The 23218-nt window shown below is 34.9% G+C and overlaps 1 long non-coding RNA gene across 1 annotated transcript; it reads left to right on the forward strand.

Annotated features, from left to right (window-relative positions):
- Positions 1 to 6454: 6454 nt before the first annotated feature.
- Positions 6455 to 15593, forward strand: LOC138696901 (uncharacterized). The gene is made up of 2 exons (XR_011331485.1): positions 6455 to 6572; positions 15281 to 15593. It is a non-coding gene; the product is annotated as an uncharacterized lncRNA (long non-coding RNA).
- Positions 15594 to 23218: the final 7625 nt, after the last annotated feature.

Raw genomic sequence — 23218 nt, forward strand, 5'->3', positions numbered from 1 at the left:
GGCCTATACCTGAAAATTTCATTTTTCTATACGAAAAGTTGAGAAAATATTTCTTTTGAATTAAAAAAAATCAAACTTGTGAAAAATGAGCATTAAAATTAAAACTTACATTCTTATAATGCACTTACACTTCTCAGGCAAATCTAAAAATTAACTTGGATACAGTTTTAATAAGTTCTCTTCCCTTTATCTATTGAATCAGTGCTGGCCATCCTTGAATATAGCTCGACCAAGCGGCATATATTACCTCTTTCGTCTGTCTCTTTCCTTTCCGCTGTAAAACGCTCTGGCTCTCCTGAGCTCTAAAGCGCGCGCTTGCTCCTATGGGCATCAATTGACATGCCTGGGTTAGTGCAATAGATCGTAACAGGATGCAGCTCTGTGCCATAGTGCCCCTCTCCCGTAAATTCTATTCCATTCCATAAATTCTGCTCTATGCCGTCTTGCATGAGAAAGCTTACAGAGTTTCATTACGATGAACACTTAACCAACAGTTGAAATTCTTAATGTCGGCGTATGGATAATCACGTACACAATACATCCATATTTAGTGGCAACCTGAATACAGAAGTTTGGTGTCTTTGTCACTAGATCAATGATGTAGGTAGCAAATGCAATCAAGTATTTTGGTTAAAGATAAGTAAATGTTGTATTCCAGTAGCAAAGTGCTTCAAGTTCGACTCACGTGCAGCATTAACATAATGTACTCAGCACGTGAAGCAGCCAAATTAGTTGCTTAGTGGCTGGAAAATTAACATACGACGGAATGATGTAATCCATAAATATCTTAAAACACTAAATATGCCCCTATTAATACCAATAAGCGTTTTAGTTAAACAGAATATAGCTATACAAGTATTAGCGAACTTCAGGTGTGGTAACACTGCAGGACTGCAGTCAAGTGGGTCAGCGCGATGTCATGAGCAGCCTACCCATGTGCTCATTCTTCTTGCTTGCCGGCTCGTCCACGAGATATTTGGCAGCCCAATTGTTTTCAATCCCACTTCAAGGACCAACTTTAACAACAGATATTAAAATTTAACAAACTGTTACACTGATTTAACAATAGATTTAATACAAAACCTCTTTCCTAGGAAGTTGTTATGTTTAACATTTTGTTAAAATGTATGCTAAGATAACATCAGAATTTCCTGTATTAAAACTATTAAAACCTGAACTATAGCTGGTGCGAATACGCTGTAGATGCAGAATTGTTGTATTTAGATCTGCTAAGCGTAAGCCTACTTCGTCGGGAGTGTTTTGTAAGGAAAATGATTTCGAAAATCTACTTGAGAACGAATTTTTACTGTGCTATAGACTCGAAAAAAGTTGTCTGCCGCGAAACCAGGTGGCCCGGGTTTAATTCCCGGTCGGGGCAAGTTACCTGCTTGAGGTTTTTTCCGGGGTTTTCCCTCAACCCAATATGAGCAAATGCTGGGTAACTTTCGGTGTTGGACCCCGGACTCATTTCACCGGAATTATCACCTTCATCTCATTCAGATGCTAAATAATTATATTATAATCTAAGATGTTGATAAAACGTCGTAAAATAACCTACTAAAATTAAAAAAAAAAATGTAGTTGTAATTTCTAGACAGTTATTCCTAAAAGTAGTTCTCTTAATGCTAGCCAAATGTGTTAAAAATGGATTAACATAAGGAAGCGTGCTAAAAGTACTTTTAACACTAGTGTGAAAAGTATTTTTAACATTTTTTGAGATAATTAAATTTAAAGTTTTGGTTACACATAACTTCTACCAAATTCATTTGTAGATTTAATTGTACTGATATTATGCCATACAATTTTCACGAAAATACTCCTCATGAATCCGTACCTTTTTAGGGCGAAGATATAAAAATGATAAAATTTGCAAAAATTCGACTATTTTCAGTAACAAATCGCCATAAAATAATCATATTGTAAGCTCGGCACATCAGATTTAAGGGAATTCGAGCCTTCACGTGATAGGAATCGTATTCAGATAGTATTATGCAGAAAATAAAGTAGTTATGTCCTTTCTGCCCTGGCTGTCTAACGAAAAAAGAAAGGAATGAGTAGAAAACAAAATGTAGGGAGTAATATATGCTATTTTAAAACAATAAGTAAGGTTATCTAGATGTCCGATAAATGCGATTTATGCAACATCTGCAAGTAAGACCCTCGGATATGTATTGCGTAACACGATATAGGGGTGACATTCAAAATCAAGTTTACCTTCTCAGGATCTTATAATTCAAATATAAGATTTTTTTTAGCTTCTCCCTGTCAGCTTTTCACATTGCACACTACATTCAGAATATCGTTGCATAGATGAATGCATATCATAAGACAGTATCAAGATGTACTAATGACATTCGTCATGAAATAAATGGGCATCATGACCATTCACGTGTCTCGCGATAGTTTCTTGGGAATACGTCGCAGCTGTATGACTACTGTATGAGCGGCAGTTGTAAAACGCATTAAATATCAAAGTTTTTTTTTTTGTAAAATTGTCCTAATCAAACTATGTTTGTACCAAGCTGTCTATTAATTTATCAAAATACTAGCCGTACCCGTGAGCTCCGCTGCACCCGTTAGAAATAAATATAAAGTAATTACATAATTAAAATAGGACATTTGATCCAGGGAATATTCGTGTTTGATGAAATGAATGTGCACATAAACATTATTTTAAGAAATACAGGAAATGAATGTATAGAATAGCCTATCAAGTTTTCTGTGCATAAGAAGCTATTTTAATCTTACCTGTCCTCAATTCACTCAGAAGTTACTGTAATAACATTATAGCATTATGTCCATCTAGAGAAACTAAACTTTCCAATGGTGAAATAATTAATTATACAGATCGATTAATTTAGCTTCCGATATTACTTCATACAAACACAGAAACATTCTCTGTAGGCTATGTTTCATTGCTTTCGACTGTTGTTGTCCAAGGCCCCTTATAGACGAAGTTTTCATTTCATTACACCGCCTTAGAGGGCATTGTATTTTAATTTTAAAACTCATTTATCTCATTAAATATCAGTCCTACCAAAATTTTGCAAAGAATAAAACTTATCGGAAATAATTTTTAAAGAAACTTTTGTTATGTAACACATTTCACAAAAATCAATAATATGCTAGATATTTCGATTTATTTAATTCAAGCCTCCTTATAACCCCCCTTTTAAATAACGTATTTTGAATTTCATATAGCCTAAAATCTAAGTTACAACGAACTTAATTTATATTCCAATTTTCATCGAAATCCGTTCAGCCATTATTGCGTGAAAAGGTAACAAACATCCAGACAGACAGACAGACAGACAGACATACAAACAAAAATTTCAAAAAAGCGATTTTCGGTTTCAGGATGATTAATTATACATGTTAACACCAATTATTTTTGGAAAATCGAAAATTACCAGAAAAATTTTGGCTACAGATTTATTATTAGTATAGATTATTCAAAGAGAAAATTTTTTTGTGTGAATATTTAGACAAAAATATGGTCAATACCATCAACTAAGCCTATGTTTATCAATGTGAAATGTATAATTATATTCTCATTTGCATTTTAAATAATGCTGTATATCTGGTAACCCTTCTTCATTTCGTTGGCGATGATTCTGTTCTTATTACTTTTTCACTTGGTCGAGGATTCGTTGCCAAATGACTGCATTTCAATATATCTGATTGATATATTAGACACAGTACAATTTAAAATTTTATTGGTACGTCACTTCCATGCAGGCATACTATACTATACTAATCCCCCTTAAGGGGAGGGGCACGGGCTGAAATTGCTCTCACACGTAGGCCGCTTGGATAGGTCCATAGTGCTACCCGAGATGAAATGATGTGCTTTCCCTAAGGCCTTCCGAGCTACAGATTCCTCTAGGGACCGCCCCCTGCAGAATTCCTTTGCCTTTCCACGTAGGAATCACAGCGGTCCATCAATAGTAGTCCCACGAGCCCAACATGCCACCAGCAACTATTGACCAATTACCAGGGGGCCCAAGTTTGGTGGCAGCAGCCGACTCTACATCTGTCGCAAGCCGAAATGGAGGTGTATTAATGATGGCGAAATGAGTCCGAGGTCCAACGCTGAAGTAAAGGGACTAGATTGGTTGAGGGAAAACCTCAGAAAAATCACAACCAGGTAACTTGTCCCAACCAGTATTTGCACCTGGGCCCGTTAACCTTTACTCCATAGCATAATAATCTAAATCTATAAATGTGGGTACTTCTTAAATTTGTTTCTCATTTATACATATCTACGTTTTAAATAAAATGCCTTTTGATTAGAATGTTAAAATTCTCTTAATATAACGAAGTTGTTAATTCCTGAAATCAAGACAAATGCCATACATGAACTTACTTTTCCTAAAACGTCTGCGATTTAAACTGATTGTCTAATTATAAATTTACACTTATCTTTCAACCTTAAATTAGAAAGGAACATCGCATATAAAGTTTCTTGATTCGCATACATTTTTCTTTGGTTCACGAATTACTGAAAGATTTCATAACCTTTTAAGGCTCAAATTAAACTGTCCGAGCTCAATACGTACAGGGACATCACTTTATTTTTACTTCAATTTTTATTGTACCTGAGTTTTTGAATGTACTTCACTCCCACTCCTTCTACTAATGAAGTTCGACCGTCCTCCACACAGATCCAAGACCGCAAATACAGTCATAGTAGCCTTACGGTCATAGTAAATAGTACGTTCCAAAAATATGTTCGCGTTTTCCAGTGACGAAAGAGCTTTCAATATTGAATCATTTTCGCACAGGTACTGTCGTCCATTTGCCTATGTAGTATCCCAGTTTCCCCCACCAGCTTTTATTCGCCAGCTAGTGGCTGAGCTGTCTTAGCTCTTTTCTAAGAACATTAATTTCTGTTAGGAATTGGACGTCTACGTAATATTATACAACTGTTTAAAATAACTTAAATAAAAGGGCCTCGTTAAGTAATTAACTGTCACGTGATTTCTTCCCTTACTACGATCCTACGACATAACCACTTTGACGGACAGTAGATAGTATGTCTGAGTAATTTTATCTTTTCCGATCGGGCAGAAGTGAAGATTAAATTTACAGTACGTAAGGTACTCTTTTGTAGAATAGGTACAGAATTATTCAACATGAGTTACTAGTACGAAGAACGAAACTGGTAATTGGGATTAGGTACAATAGTCTATAGTGTGATAATGTGCATATTAGAACTGAAGCCTGTATCGAAATGAACGGCCACCATTTTAAAAAAAATGTGTTTAAATATCCTTATTATGAGTATTTTTCAATTTAACTTCATTCTCTATATTGTACGCTAATGTGCTGTAGACAGTATAATATACACTGCATAATGAATAAGTCCGAATGAATAGCTCAGTTCGTGAGTAAAAACGCTCATTGTTAATACTGTACTGTATTTTGATTAAACAAAAACCTAATGAAAATGATCAAACTCAAAAGCGCAATATTTCCTAGTTTACGTAAATGGAAGAACTACTTTTCTTCCCTCCTATACCTAGTAAAGTAATGTGTTCATATATTACGCCAGTATCATCGAACTCCAGTCGCGGAAGGGGGTAGCAAACGGCGTTGATCCAGAGGTATAGGCAAGTTAATATTAAAAATGTTTGTAAAAATAAAATGATGTCCCTGTACCTACCTGTAGTTATGAGTTTGTCGGAAAAACGTAACAGTCTCGGGTAGACACTGTCTCTTAAAGTTTATCAACGATGTAAGATAAACACACCATTTATGTCATCCAATGTATGATGCAGGTAACATGGATTATAAAGTGTTACTTGTTCTTAAAATGGAATTTGTTAACACTTTTATATAGCCTACAATAATTATAAAACATCAGTCACTTTAGAGCCAGTAATTATTTTCGTATTTATCAGTATACATAACTTTTCCATATGTAACACTTTCTCAGCTGACAACTATTGGCGTGCTGAATTTCGCAGTAACACATAAATAATAGTATAATATAATTGCCAGATAATTAACATGGGAGATCATGCACGCTACAATAAAACCGTTTTTGAAAACAAACTTCATACGAATTAGATTTCATAGTACTTTCTGGAAGGTCTCATTTGTTTTTAGGGACATGAGAAAGAAAATAAATAGATTCGTGTGTTTGTTATATGACATTGTGACGTCACTAAACATCCTACAGGATTACGAAACAGCTCCAGTAGAGGACACGATTTATGAATAAGGCAATTGGTCGGAACTTTCTATCCCTCTTTTGTTCTAAACAACATCAATCACTTCGAATTCCTTTTTATATTCCCTAGAGGCGGACGTTCCATGATGGATATTTTTAAAATCAATTATGCATAAAAATTAGACGACCTTCATCTGTCTTTAGGAATAAATCATCTGAACAATGGATAGGTATCTCCTTTCAGGAAGTAGGTAAGTTAGTATTTAAGAGACTCGTGAAATAGGTTCAGAGACTAGTTACTGAAGGGATGTGGTTCGTTACGGTTCGGAGCTCTAACATGACACGCAGGAAGCAATTGTTCCTAACCTCTCCAGGACGAAGAAGTGTGAAGAAACTGGTTAGTACACAAGTAATAACAAGGGGCGAAATAATCTTAACAACCAACATGTGAAATTATTTATTCAGAATACCACATTACGATTTGTTTGTAATAACTTTTGTGTAAAATAAATAGTTTTTATTACAAGTCCTATATACATCACCATGGGATTTTACTTCGATATGTGAAGCGAGTGATATTAATAACTCTTCGATACATGTCGATATATCGATGGCTAAGAAGTGATACCTCGTATCTGTGAATTTGCAGGTGAAACAGAGATCTGTTTTAAAAATTAATTTCTCTCAAAGTAGACAAACATTTTACGTGTGTCTGTTTTGTAAGATCTTCTACTCGAGGACAAAATATTAGTTAACTGTACAATAATAATAATAATAATAATAATAATAATAATAATAATAATAATAATAATAATAATAATAATATAGTTATGATAAATAATAATGTGATTAAACTAAATGACCATTTTTGTAGATACGAGGTATCACTGCTTAGCCATCGATAAGTCGTTCGAGCGGAGTTCGTCTATTGTTTTATTCTCTTAGGTGCGTTACACGAGTGCTACCAAATAATTTCTACTTTTCTAAGCGACAGCCAATAAAACAGTTCATAACACTAGTATTATAAACTTAAAAAAAAAGAAAGTGACAGGGATTCGATTAATCCCTATAATTACATTAAATGTTTATGCTGTTTGTGATTGCTACTGTTAGGGTTGCCAACTCTTCCGTATTTCCCGAAATATCCCATATTTTCCTTAATTTTTAACAGTTCTCGGCTCCCGTATTTTCCTTCTCTTGGAGAACTTTCTCCCTTATTTTTGCATAATGTAAAAATCTTTATTCTAAATATTCGATTTTGCCGTGAATGATTATGATTTATATAATGAATTTTGTTGTTCAAGAGATACATTAAAATGTGCAATCTTTTCAGGCGGTAATGCTTGCCAGAAATAGGTTTTAGTGCTCACCAGTTTAAAATCAAACAATATTAGTGTTATAAATTTGGAAAAACTGGCTAGATTTATTCTAAGCATGCCAAGTAGCAATTCTCATACAAAGAGGATGTTTTATCTCATGAACATTAATTTATTAATTAATTAATTAAGTGCAGCTCTTAAACATGGTGCTAGTTTCGGCCCAAGACTTTATAATAAAATTACAAACCATTTTCCAAATTTGAAATATTTTAAAATTGAAGCTTTTAAAGAAGAAATTTGTAAAATTATCCATGATATATAATATTAACAAATGTATTTTTTTACATTTTATTTCTGTCGACTATATTAATGTTTTAACTGAATATCACTGGCTTCTGTCGGATTGTCAATTTATATTAAATGTGTAGTTTTTCTCTCTTTCTCTCTTTCTTCTTTATTCTTGCTCTTGTGTTGTATTTATTGGTTTAAATTGGTACTTACTGTATTTAGTAAACTGTCCTTGTAAATTTTATGTTATATTATTGACTAAGACTACACCGTACACGAGTTTGGCTCTTACGGTAGTGGCTAGAAACATTTTTGTTTTATAAATTTAATTTGTACTCACTAGCTAGCTAGTTAAATAAATTGGACAAATGTTCGAAATAGGAGCACAACACGTCTAATAAAATCAGAGCTTCAACTACAGCGCGAGACAAAATCTGTCCCGAAATACTTCTAATTAAACCTATCTGTTAAAGTGTAGAATAAAGTTACTTTTTAGCTACTGAATCGAATAATTTATCACTTTTTTGTGAAATTATATCGATGCCTTAGTTCCCATTTTCTTCACAAAAAGTTGGCAACCCTAGCTACTGTGAGCACGCTCGGAATAGTAACGATATTTGGCATTTGAAATAAAATTTTACATTTATTTTCATTTCTGTCTTTATATTCTGCCCATTTAAATCTAACAAGGAGGACACGTTTTGTTAATTACTTCATACTTGCATCGAGGTCTAGTCTCGAGACAACAATGTAATTGATAGTCGAAACCATTCTCACATCAATGTGACGCCAATGATTTATTTGAAACTGTAATGATATGAAAAATGTATGTCATCACAGAGAACTGGATTAATTTGGAAATTAATATCACAGCTAAGTACTTTAAAATTGAACTATGTTAAATTAACCTCTTCTGTCTTCATATTCCCCGTATCTATTATTCACCCTCATTTGTGTAAGAATAATGATTATGATCTCGCATTCATGTTTTATCACGGCTGGTTAAATTCTAAACTACTTCGTTTTAAAGGCATCATAATTTCAATCATCCTAGGCTAACTGTAATTTAATGAAGTCACTATTTAATTTAATTTAGTAGTCTGACCCAATATTTTGGGTTTGCCCTGCGACACAGAATAGCTCACAATAAAATTTAAAATAAAAAATTATATAAACATGTTTCAGACAAAAGTGAATAAGACCTAAGAAAAAAAAATAGAACCAAGTGTAATTTAAATTGAATGTACACCATAAAGATGCTGACGAAATATCGCTAAAGAAAATTTTATTATGGTGGTGACGATGGCATCTTGAAGATCTCTCGTCAGCTTGTATTTTTCCCTCCACTTTACAAAGGCTTTCGGGATGGTGCCTCTTGCTCCGAAGAAGAGACCGGTAACTGTGATTTTTTCTATGTTGTATTTCGCCGATAGGTACTAAATCGTGGGCTCGTAGATTTTCTTTTTCTCTTCGTTCACTTCAGATGGTTGAGTGGCTGAGATTTCAAATCTGATGGTAGGATCAATTATTTCTGCTGTCTGTTTATTCCTATTCATAGCTATGATATCGATCCTACGATTGCTTCCACCATCAGCAATACAATGAACTTCCTCGTGAACGTCTAGATTTTTGGATCGAAGTGCATCTGCGATCATAGAACGTATGGTGTTGTGACGTTTTATTCTGACTACTTCTCCCTGTGGGCAACTCCCAAGCACATGTGGTAAAGTTTCATACTCACTGCAGTGCCTACAGTGGGTTGTGCCTGTAGAGCGACCAGGGAGAGAACGTACTGGTGCCACCATCGCAGTCATTTTTAGCATTTCTCTCCATTCAGAAAGTGTGGCCAGTTTTCTCGAAAGTAAAGCGCATTAACGTTTCACTTTCGAATACCTACATATCTGAACGCTGTAAAAATAATTATGTTAAGGAATTTACAAAGAAAAAGTTAATCACAACAATATCAATTGGTAAAGGGTGCGAAAAGCCAGTCAAGCAATATTGAGGGTAATGCGCAAGAAATATAACAATTTAGACTAAAATTACGACAATTATTTTTTCAAAGTAATACAAATTTGTGATTTACTCAAAATAATATGCACCATTTTTAAGTTTTACTTATACTATATCATTCCATACGAGATGGAATAACAAAGGCATGGTATTAGACCATATCGGTGTATGTCTCCAAGAAATTGCTGTCCCGAAATTACCTATTACTTATAGAATAACTATTAAGCCTTCAATCGAAAAATCTTTCGTACAAAAACTCTTCAATTAAAGGAGATTTTGTAAAAATTAATGTAATAACCGTAGTCATTTACTAGACAGAACGCTGACCTGAAAAATCTCTTCACTCATATGAACTGTGTTACATAAAACATTGCATTTCCTTACAGTATTGCATTTCACCGATTTTATGAAAAACAGTAACAGTTACGTGTTTAAGTGTAGCTATTTTATTATTTTATGCTCGACCATGCCGAAATGTAGTAATTATACACCTGGTAGCAGACCTTTAATGCATGTCATTAAAGTACACCTACTCATTAAAGGTCAGGTCTTTCAGCCAATGACGACTCAGGTTACAACTGTTCAGCCAATGACAGGTCAGCTTTCTACCGTTATAAAACCGCAAGTATCGATTATTCTCGGATATGCAATCGAAAGAGAATTAGCGAAAAGTCACGGAGGCTGGAAATCCAATACTGTCGCAGAAGGTTATGTTCTGTTACTATAATAATTAGCGTTAATTGTAAATAATATTCAAATAAATTCAATTTGTCATCTCGTTTTTCAATGTCTAATTTAATTTCAATGTTATCTCTGTAGGTTCTTATGGCCTAGCAAGGTCAATGTGAACATCTGTTCCTCTGAAAAAATCAACACTTTCGCGTCTGTGCACATCTCACAACATACGGGACATTGGTCAAGGTCCAGATACAAAGAAAATTAATAATACCAAGTTAGAAATATGGTCGAGCATAAAAAGTCGTATGAAACTCGCCTATAATGGTAATTAAGAAGCTCGTATGAAAATTATGAAACTCGCTTGCGGTCGTTTCGTAAATATCGATACTCGCTTCTTAATTACCTTCATTATAGGCTCGTTGCATAATGTACTATTATATAACTTAATTAAATACTTGTTTACATGTAGCTATTCTATTATTTCATATAACTAATTATTTGAGTATTCACAAACAGGGACCATAGATTAAGAACCCCTTTAGAAAATAAACGATTTATGCAACTCTACTAACCTCTGTATCATACGAAACTTTTCTGAAATTAATATTTTATTTTTTCTAAAGTCATCAAAGAATTATAAAAATAAATAAGCTTCACTTTGAGCTGTTGCATCATGCGTTGGACAATGACAGCGTATTGGTCGTGTTTGCCTTTGGTTTACTTTCAGAATCAGCATATTCCGATAAATGTTAGTCGTGTCACTTTAATTTGTGGAAAAATCTGTGTCACTATGTTTTAGTGGTATGTAAACTAATAGTACCTATTTTCTTTACAAACCGTTCTCTTATCTACGTGGAATTTACAATATTTTCTTTCCCAGAAACATGTTAGGCAAAGTTATCTTGGGCGCAATCCATGTACTAAGACGAAGACGAATTGGATAATTATTGCACAAAATTAATTTAAAAAAATTTCTTAAATATAATGTTCACAAAATACACAATGAATAAGTACAGTTCCAGAAAAAAAATAGCTCGCCTAATATTAAGATCTAGATATAATACATTGCGCATGTACAGTAATCAAGAGCGCCTTTACATATGCAACTTGTAGACAGTTTTACGAAATGTATTATCTACATACAGATGGACTCCCATCATGGGTCATTTTTTTTTTCTGGAACTGTAAGTCCAATGTCAGAAGGCTATGTCAACTTAACACTTACTTGGAACCTGTTACAGTTCACATGAAGAAAGAGATCTAGAAAAGTATCGTTACTTACTCGAAAATGTTGTCCTTACGCTTACTGAAGCTGCAGAAGTATCAGGTAAATTCTTCAAGCTACAATAACATATTTCAGCGATGAAATTTCGGACGGACTTCGAAGAGAAACTCTGTACCATGGCATGATTGGCAGTACTCATGTGAAGGATTCCTGCAACATTGCAACATAAACAGTTGACTTAATAACTTTAATTAACTTGGGCTATTTAATTATCTATATACAGGATGTAACAAAAAATTACTATTTAATCATCTATATGCAGGATGTAACAAAAAGTATGTCAAAACTTTAGGGAAACATTCTGTACATGTAGAGCAGTGATGTCAACTGATGCCCATAGGAGCAAGCGCGCGCTTTAGAGCCCAGGACAGCCTGAGCTCTTTACAGCGGAAAGGAAAGAGACAGATGAAAGAGATAGTATATGCCGCTTGGTCGAGCTATATTCAGGGATGGCCAGCACTGATTCAATGGGTAAAGGGAAGAGAACTTATTAAAACTGTATCCATGTTAATTTTTAGATTTGTCTGAGAAGTATAAGTGCATTATAAGAATGTAAGTTTTAATTTTAATGTTCATTTTTCACAAGTTTGCTTTTTTATTCAAAAGGAATATTTTCTCTACTTTTTTTTACAGAAAAGTGAAATTTTCAGATAGGTTTGTTTAGTAGCCTTACAGGTACTAAAACTATGTTTACGTAAATGTAATATATCATAAATACGTATTACTGAAGATTGTGTATTAAAATGTTTAAAAATATTCGCATGGAAAATGTTTGTAAGGAAATGAATTAACAAAGCAAATACTGTTACATCACAAACAAAAGATATGTGCCTATGTGTTGGTAAAACATCACCTCTATAGCTTCAGCAATTTGGAGATAATTTAATATTCTGATAACAGAAAGTTGCGCACCATTATCACCTAAAAGCATAATGCGATAAAAGTTTTATTATGTAATATCAGTCACAGTTAAAACATATACCTAGACAACTTTACTTTGTACTATAATATAGTTTTGATTACTTTTATAAGGGTAAAGATACCATCAATATCAATTTCAACTTATCATGTCATATTCAGTGTCTTTCTTTGGGATAACACTTTCTTTATGAATGATGTGTTTAATTCACATAGTACAGTATAGTTGTAGTTATTATGGAATTTGTGTGAATATTCCTTCTTTACTCTATTATTATTTTATTAACGTTTAAAACACAACTGCAATAATAGGCTAAGAAATAGGTGGTAGTACTTTTGTTTTTACAGACAATATAGAAAATAACAAACAGAAAGAAGCCATATAAAAATAACGACATAAAATTTCACGTTCCGTTTGAAGTTTGTGCACCACTGTTTTCTTAATCCAACAGGCTGCTTATTCCTGCGCTTACTTTGACATCACTGATGTAGAGCATGAAAATATGTTTTGTGGACATGAGTCCGGAAAAGTTTTATTTCCTCGTTAGAGTTTTTCTTACAACTATACTTACATGATATGATGCGCAAGCTACATAAGTTAGTGTGGAATGCCATTATAACTGCCGTGCAGTAAACTCACACCAGAACAGTTTGATTACATGTAGACGCTCTTTTATATTTCTGATTATGATATAATTACAAATGAGGTATTCAGTGTTCTGGTGTGAGGTGTAATGTATACAACAGCAGTGATGGCATTCCTTACAGAAAGAAAATAGCTTGCAGTCATACAATGTAAGGCAATGCGTTTCTGGATGGATGTGCATCATCTACATGTGAGGAATGTTTTCCTATATTTTTGACATATATTTTTATTACATCCCATATTCAGAGTTAGTCAAAAGTCAGTACATCTTTATATTGCTGAAGATTTCCTAAAATAAGTTTGAATCAAAGAAATACATTAAATTCACAAATTACTGTAACAGGATTCAAAGTCATTATGTTTGTTTTAAATTGTTTATTTTGTCGCTTTCGCAACGTACAGTAGCCCGTAAATAAAGTCTATGTAAGATGTTCTTGTATGTTCTTTTTTCAGGTTAATTTAAACCCCATCTAGGACATACAGCCGGTCTGGGTGGCGCAAATGGTAGAGACACGGAATGTCTCCTCCGCTTGGTCCGAATGGTTGAGAGTTCGAGTCCCGCCTCGGGCACTGGTGTTGTGTTTCTATTGTAAAAAGTAAACTGTAAAATGTAGAAAACTTCAGGAAAATGGCCTCTGGCCGGTAAAATTAAAAAAAAAACATTAATTCTTATTTAATGTTGCTATTGGAGGGACTATGGCTCAGCACTGCGACCTTATAGATATTTAGTACTAAACTTCCTCCTAGGCGCATTCCCAATCCACACTAGCTGACTGCGCTAAGGTTCGTTAAATATTCAGATTTCGAAGGAACCTCGCTTGCCCCTAGACTAGCGCCTGCACGGAAATATATTGGGATGATAATGCAATGGAGCTCGGAAGGAATGATGTTGGTATAATGTGGGAAAACGAGACAGCCTCAAGAAAACTCCAACTGCGACCTTGTCTGCTATAAAATGTCATTATAGATTTTTCAATGAGAAACCCAGGCTTGACCGCTTGCATGACAAGTTGATGGTCTAGACCATGTAGCGACAGTATCCTCTTTTATATTACATGCCGCATCGTAATTCTGTCTAGCATGGACAGAAAACGTCCAAATACCAGCTAAGGGGATATGAAAGTAAAATTTACAATCAACCATCTAACGATTCTGTATCAACTGCAAGGCAATCGTTCAGGCATGAGTTTGAATCCAGTTTAGGTTCATTGTCTGGTTAGATTTTTCCGAGATTTTTTCAACTTTGAGACAAATGTCAGGTAATCCTATGGCGAATCGTAGGACTCATCTCGACAAATACAATCTCGCTATCACTAATTCCATTTACGCTAGATAACCAAATATTTGACACTGCGTCGTTAAATAACAATTAAAAAAACTGACAGGAAATTAGAGGAAATCGCAATGATTGAGTGTAATATTTATGCAGGAATTAGGATAATGGATTTAGAATAAATAAATACAATTTGTTGTAAGATTGAATTGTGTCTAATCAACGGAATTAAATAACCTATCAATCCTCCAATAATAATAATAATAATAATAATAATAATAATAATAATAATAATAATAATAATAATAAAATTATTATTATATATTATTATTACTATTATTTTTTTAATATATATTGCTACTCCCTCCATAGATTATAATAAACTCTTCCAAGTGGCTGTGTACATGCTGACTCCCATTGAGTATAAGAATGGACTTGTTCACATTGCTGAGTTTATCGCATCTCCTGTATTTCCATGACGTCCGAAGTCTAATGGTGTCAGTGTATTATCCATCCACCCAAACCTCTTTTTTTTTCAAAAGAAACAATAACTCACAACGTTATCGTCTTCAAGAAAACATGTTTCCAGTGATTGTAGCGATTCTATTTTCACATTTTTAAAAAGGACACAAATTATTACTTTTTTTTTCATTGCTCCTACATATTATTTTCCTTCTCTTTTCAGAAATCTTACGGTATGAATTTCCCGAAGATATGATCCACTATAGGAAGCTCCATTCGAGTAAAAAACAACTGGTGCTATGGATTATCCTGACATATGGAGCGATGGTGAAACTGTAGAAGGGTAAATAGAAGAACAGTGATAAAAACAAATAGTAGTGTTTTTTCATCATATGATCATCATATATCTGATCATCACTCGTGTTGAGTGTTTCCATGTCTGTTGTAGTATCATTTATTTAGACTCATGTAAGAAACAGATTGTGTACTGTAATGTATCTTATGTATACTGAAAGAATTAAACTATAATCCAATAACATCTTCCTTCGCAATTCCCTCATCCTATACTTCAATAATATAATAGTTTTAAGATACTCAATGTTCCAGCTTTTCTGACAACTAGGCAGCGCATTCTCGTCCCCAAACAAGTTGGGAAAGTTATCGGTCAGTATAGCCTGGAGTTTTAGGCTTCAAACTCTGACTGTAAATGCTTACGTCAGGACGCTACGAAAGGTATAACCTAGTTCGGTAAATAATAATAATGAAGCATGACAATTGTAAGTGGGATTGCTACTAAATTGAAATGGTCTGTCCAGCTACTTTTTAGCGCAATAACACTGCGAGACTAGCTCTGTACAAAATATTAGAGCTACATATGACAAAATATAATTAGATCGAAAATAATACTGAAAGTAGTATATATATATATATATATATATATATATATATATATATATATATATATATTATAGAACATAATAGGAAACATGATACGCATTAACTGAAAATGCTATATTATATAATATATACGATTAATTCGCGTTTCCAATTCACTGTGGGCTAAAGCAGGGAGATGCACTATCACCTTTACTCTTTAACTTTGCTCTAGAGTATGACATTAGGAAAGTCCAGGATAACAGAGAGGGTTTGGAATTGAACGGGTTACATCAGCTGCTTGTCTATGCGGATGACGTGAATATGTTAGGAGAAAATCCACAAGCGATTAGGGAAAACACGGGAATTTTACTTGAAGCAAGTAAAGCGATAGGGTTGGAAGTAAATCCCGAAAAGACAAAGTATATGATTATGTCTCGTGACCAGAATATTGTACGAAATGGAAATATAAAAATTGGAAATTTATCTTTTGAAGAGGTGGAGAAGTTCAAATATCTTGGAGCAACAGTAACAAATATAAATGATACTCGGGAGGAAATTAAACACAGAATAAATATGGGAAATGCCTGTTATTATTCGGTTGAGAAGCTTTTATCATCCAGTCTGCTGTCAAAAAATCTGAAAGTTAGAATTTATAAAACAGTTATATTACCAGTTGTTCTTTATGGTTGTGAAACTTGGACTCTCACTTTGAGAGAGGAACATAGGTTAAGGATGTTTGAGAATAAGGTGCTTAGGAAAAATATTTGGGGCTAAGAGGTATGAAGTTACAGGAGAATGGAGAAAGTTACACAACACAGAACTGCACGCATTGTATTCTTCACCTGACATAATTAGGAACATTAAATCCAGACGTTTGAGATGGGCAGAGCATGTAGCACGTATGGGCGAATCCAGAAATGCATATAGAGTGTTAGTTGGGAGGCCGGAGGGAAAAAGACCTTTAGGGAGGCCGAGACGTAGATGGGAAGATAATATTAAAATGGATTTGAGGGAGGTGGAATATGATGATAGAGAATGGATTAATCTTGCTCAGGATAGGGACCAATGGCGGGCTTATGTGAGGGCGGCAATGAACCTCCTGGTTCCTTAAGAGCCAGTAAGTAAGTAAGTATACGATTAATTCATTTAACGAAATCAATTCCATTACGGTGAACAAAATCATATATTCTGAGATTATGAAATTCACATCTTTTGCTATAACTGCCAGTAAAAATTTGTTTAATCTAAGAAAATGTTCTTCCTTCGTCACATGACGTTACAGGGACAAAATAATAACAAAAATCAATATGCAAATGAGCAATATTTACATTTTACACAATATATACAAATAATTTATTTATCAAAACGTAGCCTGTTGCAGTGAACGAAAACCTTATATTCTGAGGTTATGAAATGCAAATCTTTTACAAGCATCACATAATCAGCATTGGAGGCCCGTGCTACTTCCAAGACTTCATTCAACGCAGGCTATTTGATTATTGCAGATAATAGATCGAATAAGGAGTTGAACAGTGTTGATACAGTTAAAGAAGGAAATGGGAGTATCATGAGAAAAACCGTGTACGACGTGTACTTCGTCCACCACAATCGGGCTCCGGGCTCAAGAGTTTATCAGGTATTCGCCTGTGGATGGGACCATTACTGAGGCAGGATGTCTCGCCTGTTAGCATCGAATTCACGAATTCCACCAGGGCACGTGTCGGAATGTAACATTCGTCGCATTTAGACTGAACTAAGTAGGGATCATCAGCTGGGAGCATTCAAGATTCTGAGCGATCTTGCTCGGGAGTTTGAACGGGAGGAGATGAGCTCAGAGCAGTGAAGAGAAAAATGGTTACTGATGACGTCATACGCAGTGAACTCTAGTAGTGGTAATGTTTCATGTGCATTTACTAAGGAAAGTGTTCGCAATGAAGAGCGACACAAATAAGAATAGACATCAACGCTAATAGGCTTCAACCATTCGTGGGAAGAAGCCTGTTTCGTTATTCAATATAGCTAATAATGCTGTAAAATATTGAATCTCGTGAAAAAAATAATAATTAACCCGCAACGATATTAATAAACTGTTCATGCTAACCAGTTTTGTCAGGAGAGCTATATTTGAATAGCTAAAGAATAATATTTTTGAGGATTCAAGTACATATTACTCTATTATATAATATTTTAATGTACCGAAGTACATATGATATTTCCATGCAGATATTCTGCGTCATCATACGATGTAAGAGTAATGGAACGGAGAAAAATTCTCTCCGGCGCCGGAATTTGAACCCGGGTTTTCAGCTCTACGTGCTGATGCTTTTCCACTAAGCCACACCGGATACCACCCCGGCGTCGGACAGAATCGTCTCAGATTAAGCTCCAACTCTTGGGTTCCCTCTAGTGGCCACCCTCTGCACTACGTCATAGATGTCTATGAACGTAGAACTGAAGTTCACACATGTGCTGAGGTGCACTCGTTATGAGTGACTAGTTGGCCGGGATCCGACGGAATAAGCGCCGTCTTAAATCACGAAGTGATTTACGCATATCATATATATTATTTTAATGTACCGAAGTACATATGATATTTCCATGCAGATATTCTGCGTCATCATACGATGTAAGAGTAATGGAACGGAGAAAAATTCTCCGTGGAAAAGCATCAGCACGTAGAGCTGAAAACCCGGGTTCAAATACCGGCGCCATCGTATTACTCTATTAGTTTACGATAAATCCTAATTAGTTTGGTTAATTTATTAAGTGCAAAGTAATTTCCACCGCTGTGGAGTAACGGTTAGCAGGCCTGACCGTGAAACGAGGGGATCCCGAGTTCAAATCTTGATTGGGACAAGTTACCTGTTCGAGTTTTTTTTTTTTTTTTTTTTTCCCCCCCCCAGCAGAGATGATGTTGTGAATTTTCGTAAGCAGCCTGTGTGGGGGGCTGATGAAAATTCCCATGCAGTTGAAGTAACAAGGCATCAGCACCGATCCTCAATCAACGTATGAGCAGGCGTTCTTGACGATAAATTAAGGGCCATACGTGCTACCACAGAGATTAACTGGAGCTCGTTGTCAGGATTTCTAATTAACGTATTGCCTACCTTGTTGGAGCATGTGCCATGTCAGCAAAGACTACAGATGTGGTTCATGCATACATTTTTTCCGCAATGTGTGTTGTAGGACCCATGTTTATTAGACTTTTTTTTCTTGTTTTGATGCATACTAGTACTTCCTAAAATATTGGATAATTTTTTCTTAACACCCTGTATGCAACATTGCCAACACATTCAACCAGAGTCCACACCTGTGGAGTAACGGCTAGCGCGTCTGGTCGCGAAACCAGGTGGCCCCGGTTCGATTCCCGTTCGGGGCAAGTTACCTGATTGAGGTTTTTCCCGGGGTTTTCCCTCAACCCAATATGAGAAAATGCTGGGTAACTTTCGCTGTTGGACCCCGGACTCATTTCACCGGCACTATCACCTTCATCTCCTTCAGAGGCTAAATAACCTAAGATGTTGATAAAGCGTCGTAAAATAACCTACTTAAAAAATTGAACCAGATTCCACGGAACCTGCCCCTGCACCACCTGATTGTCGCCTCAAGAGGAAAAGACACACTGATATATTGATGCTTTGAGGAACGTTAAAGGAGTCATCCTTTCCACAAGTCTCATATTATTGTGATGTTAAATATTATTTAAGAAAATTGAAGTACCAATGTACAAAAATTGTCAAATAAATAATAGTACACTATGCAACGAGCCTATAATGGTAGTAATTAAGATGCGAGTATGTTTATGAACCGAGCACAAGCAAGTTTCATACGACTTTTTATGCTCGACCATATTTCTAACTTGAAATTATTCATAAGTATTCATGTTTTTTTATCTGACTGGGGAGCGGAACTGACCTTGTGCAATATCTCGCAAATTGTGAGATGTGCGCAGACGCGAAAGTATTGATTTTTTTTCGAGAAACAAATGTCATTGACCTTGATATAATCTAGAGAGTAAAATAAACATTAATCTTGATGTAACCTTGAAATTGATTTAGACATTGAAAAACGAGACGACAAATTGAATTTATTTGAATATTATTTACAATTAACGCTAATTATTACAGTAACAGAACATAACCTTCTGCGACAGTATTGGATTTCCAGCCTCCGTGACGTTTCGCTAGTTGTCTTTCGATTGCATATCCGAGAATAATCGATACTTCCGCTTTCATACTTCTACAATGGTGTTTTCTGATTGGTGGAACACCTGAAATTTAATGAATAGATGTACTTTAATGAGGTCCATTAAAGGACTGCTACCAGGTGTATAAATACTACATTTCGGCATGGTCGAGCATAATAGTAATATGCGTTACAAGAGCGGTATGTTGAAGTTTTCATGTTCGAGGAAAAGTTTGAAAAAGCGAAACGTAGTTGAGCTTTTTTAATTTCCGAGAATTGAAAGAAAACATACCGCTCGTGTATCGTAGATTATTTTGTGCGAAGATCGTTTATTACATACCTGAAAGAAGAATTTCTAATTAGTTGCAGTGAAATCTCCATCTTGGTCTCTGTTCAATGACGGCAAATTTGCAAAACAAAAATATCTATCTTCAACATTGTTGCTTTAAAATATTTTCTGTGTTTACTATACTCCAGAAGGCCGTGATATACGTCTGTCTTTTTTTTTCCCCCAGTCTGGAATCTTGTTGATTTTTTCACGACTTCCTTAATGTTACTTGCATCACGAATGCAGTAACTTTAGTGGAGTTGTAGAGTTTACTTAATTTTTGCAAAAATTTAAAAACAATAATTAACAGTGCAATTTAGGTGAAATTGCAGTGGTAAGTTTCCAATTTATAATTATTACTATATTGAACGTGTCTAAAAATAATATGTTAAAAGCCTAAAGCAGTAAAATCAATATGTCACTCAAGCGGTAAGAAGAGGGAAATTGTTATGCGTGTTAGGTTGGGAATACTGAATGTGGAATTTTAGACTTTCCGCGGATTTGTTTTGTGCGGAAACCAAGCAAATACGCACGATCTCGCACAAAAGATATATAAAAACTACTAACAATAAGTCAATAATAATAATAATAATAATAATAATAATAATAATAATAATAATAATAATAATAATAATGGTAATAATAATGATAATGATGATAATAATAATAATAGTAATAATAATAATAATAATAATAATAATAATAATAATAATATAGGGAATTTCTACAAAAAATTCGTAATATAAAATTATGTAGGTCCTACTTGTGTAATTACATTAAAAATATATAATAATAATAATAATAATAATAATAATACTCAAAAAAAGTTTATATTGCCAGCGTCATTTTTGAGAGTGTCAAATTACGACACGTCACTGTTGAAACCAGCACTTCGCTCTCTAAATCCCTTGGTACCGAAGCAGCGGGTCGGATGATCCGGCTCCACAGGGCTTCGAGCTAATGGTTCCTGGTCTGATGTGAACCAAGATGCACGGATCTATTCCGGTCCGGCGTCGAATAGCCAACCAGCCAGTGTCATGACAATCCAATCCACATAACAAGAGGATAATTAATTTTACAAAACATAGGCTGTATTAATATTGAACATCGCTCATACATAATTAGATAGTTTCAATGTTTACTTACAGTAAGAAGTAGGCTATGCAGTATTTCACATTAAATATTAAGTCAATCGCTCGCGTTATTTTACAATTTCATTACATAATAGCCACTACAACCACATAAAATTACCACTTATATAATGACCCAACTCTCTTTTGACAGTCTTCAGCAAAGCAGGCTATAATTAAGGCAACAGACATAATTAAATGGCAGATCGCGTACGCATCTTTTAAGACAGGCAGGTTTTACGTTGTGTAAAAGGCATTGTCTCGTGGGTTCGATTCCCACCTAAAAACAATGAAGTAACAAAACCCTCAATACATATATACATATAATATGAACTAATAATCGCATATCAGTCGGTCGATTCAGAATGTAGGCCGATTTCGTGCGATACTGCAATGCAAAACAGTAAGTAAATTTTCATTTACTTCCGTAGAAAAGCGTGCCAGGTGGATCCCTTAAAGGCCCATTCACAATGAAAATTAAACATAACCGTAACATAAACACAGAAGTTTGCGCCCAGGCTACCAAATGGGATCATTCACAATGATTCACATAAGCATTGACATAAACATTACCGTAAGACGTTAACATGAAAGTTTGCAAACTCCAAACTTTCATGCTTATGCTTACGTGATTTGCAAACAGAACACAATCGTGGAGCGCTGAAGTATACGACAGAATATGAGGAAATGGCGTCGTTGTTATGTTTCCATGGTTACCAAGTATGTTTGCTGTTATGTTTATGTTCCCATCGTGAATGATGGTATGACTTCTTGATTTTACTGTAACGTTAAGTTAACGCTTACGTTATGTTTAATTTTCATTATGAATGAGCTTTAACACTGTCTATACTTACTTACAAATGGCTTTTAAGGAACCCAAAGGTTCATTGCCGCCCTCACATAAGCCCGCCATCGGTCCCTATCCTGAGCAAGATTAATCCAGTCTCTATCATCATATCCCACCTCCCTCAAATCCATTTTAATATTACCCTCCCATCTACGTCTCGGCCTCCCTAAAGATCTTTTTCCCTCCGGTCTTCCAACTAACACTCTATATGCATTTCTGGATTCGCCCATACGTGCTACATGCCCTGCCCATCTCAAACGTCTGGATTTAATGTTCCTAATTATGTCAGGTGAAGAATACAATGTGTGCAGTTCTGCGTTGTGTAACATTCTCCATTCTCCTGTAACTTCATCCCGCTTAGCCCCAAATATTTTCCTATGCACCTTATTCTCAAACACCCTTAGCCTATGTTCCTCTCTCAACGTGAGAGTCAAAGTTTCACAACCATACAGAACAACCGGTAATATAACTGTTTTATAAATTCTAACTTTCAGATTTTTGGACAGCAGACTGGATGATAAGAACTTCTCAACTGAATAATAACACGTATTTCCCATATTTATTCTGCGTTTAATTTCCTCCCGAGTGTCATTTATATTTGTTACTGTTGCTCCAAGATATTTGAAATTTTCCACCTCTTCGAAGGATAAATCTCCAATTTTTATATTTCCATTTCGTACAATATTCTGGTCACGAGACATAATCATATACTTTGTCTTTTCGGGATTTACTTCCAAACCGATCGCTTTACTTGCTTCAAGTAAAATTTCCGTGTTTTCCCTAATCGTTTGTGTA

Source organism: Periplaneta americana, chromosome 3, assembly GCF_040183065.1.
Source record: "Periplaneta americana isolate PAMFEO1 chromosome 3, P.americana_PAMFEO1_priV1, whole genome shotgun sequence".
In the NCBI taxonomy this organism is placed as follows: Eukaryota; Metazoa; Arthropoda; class Insecta; order Blattodea; family Blattidae; genus Periplaneta; species Periplaneta americana.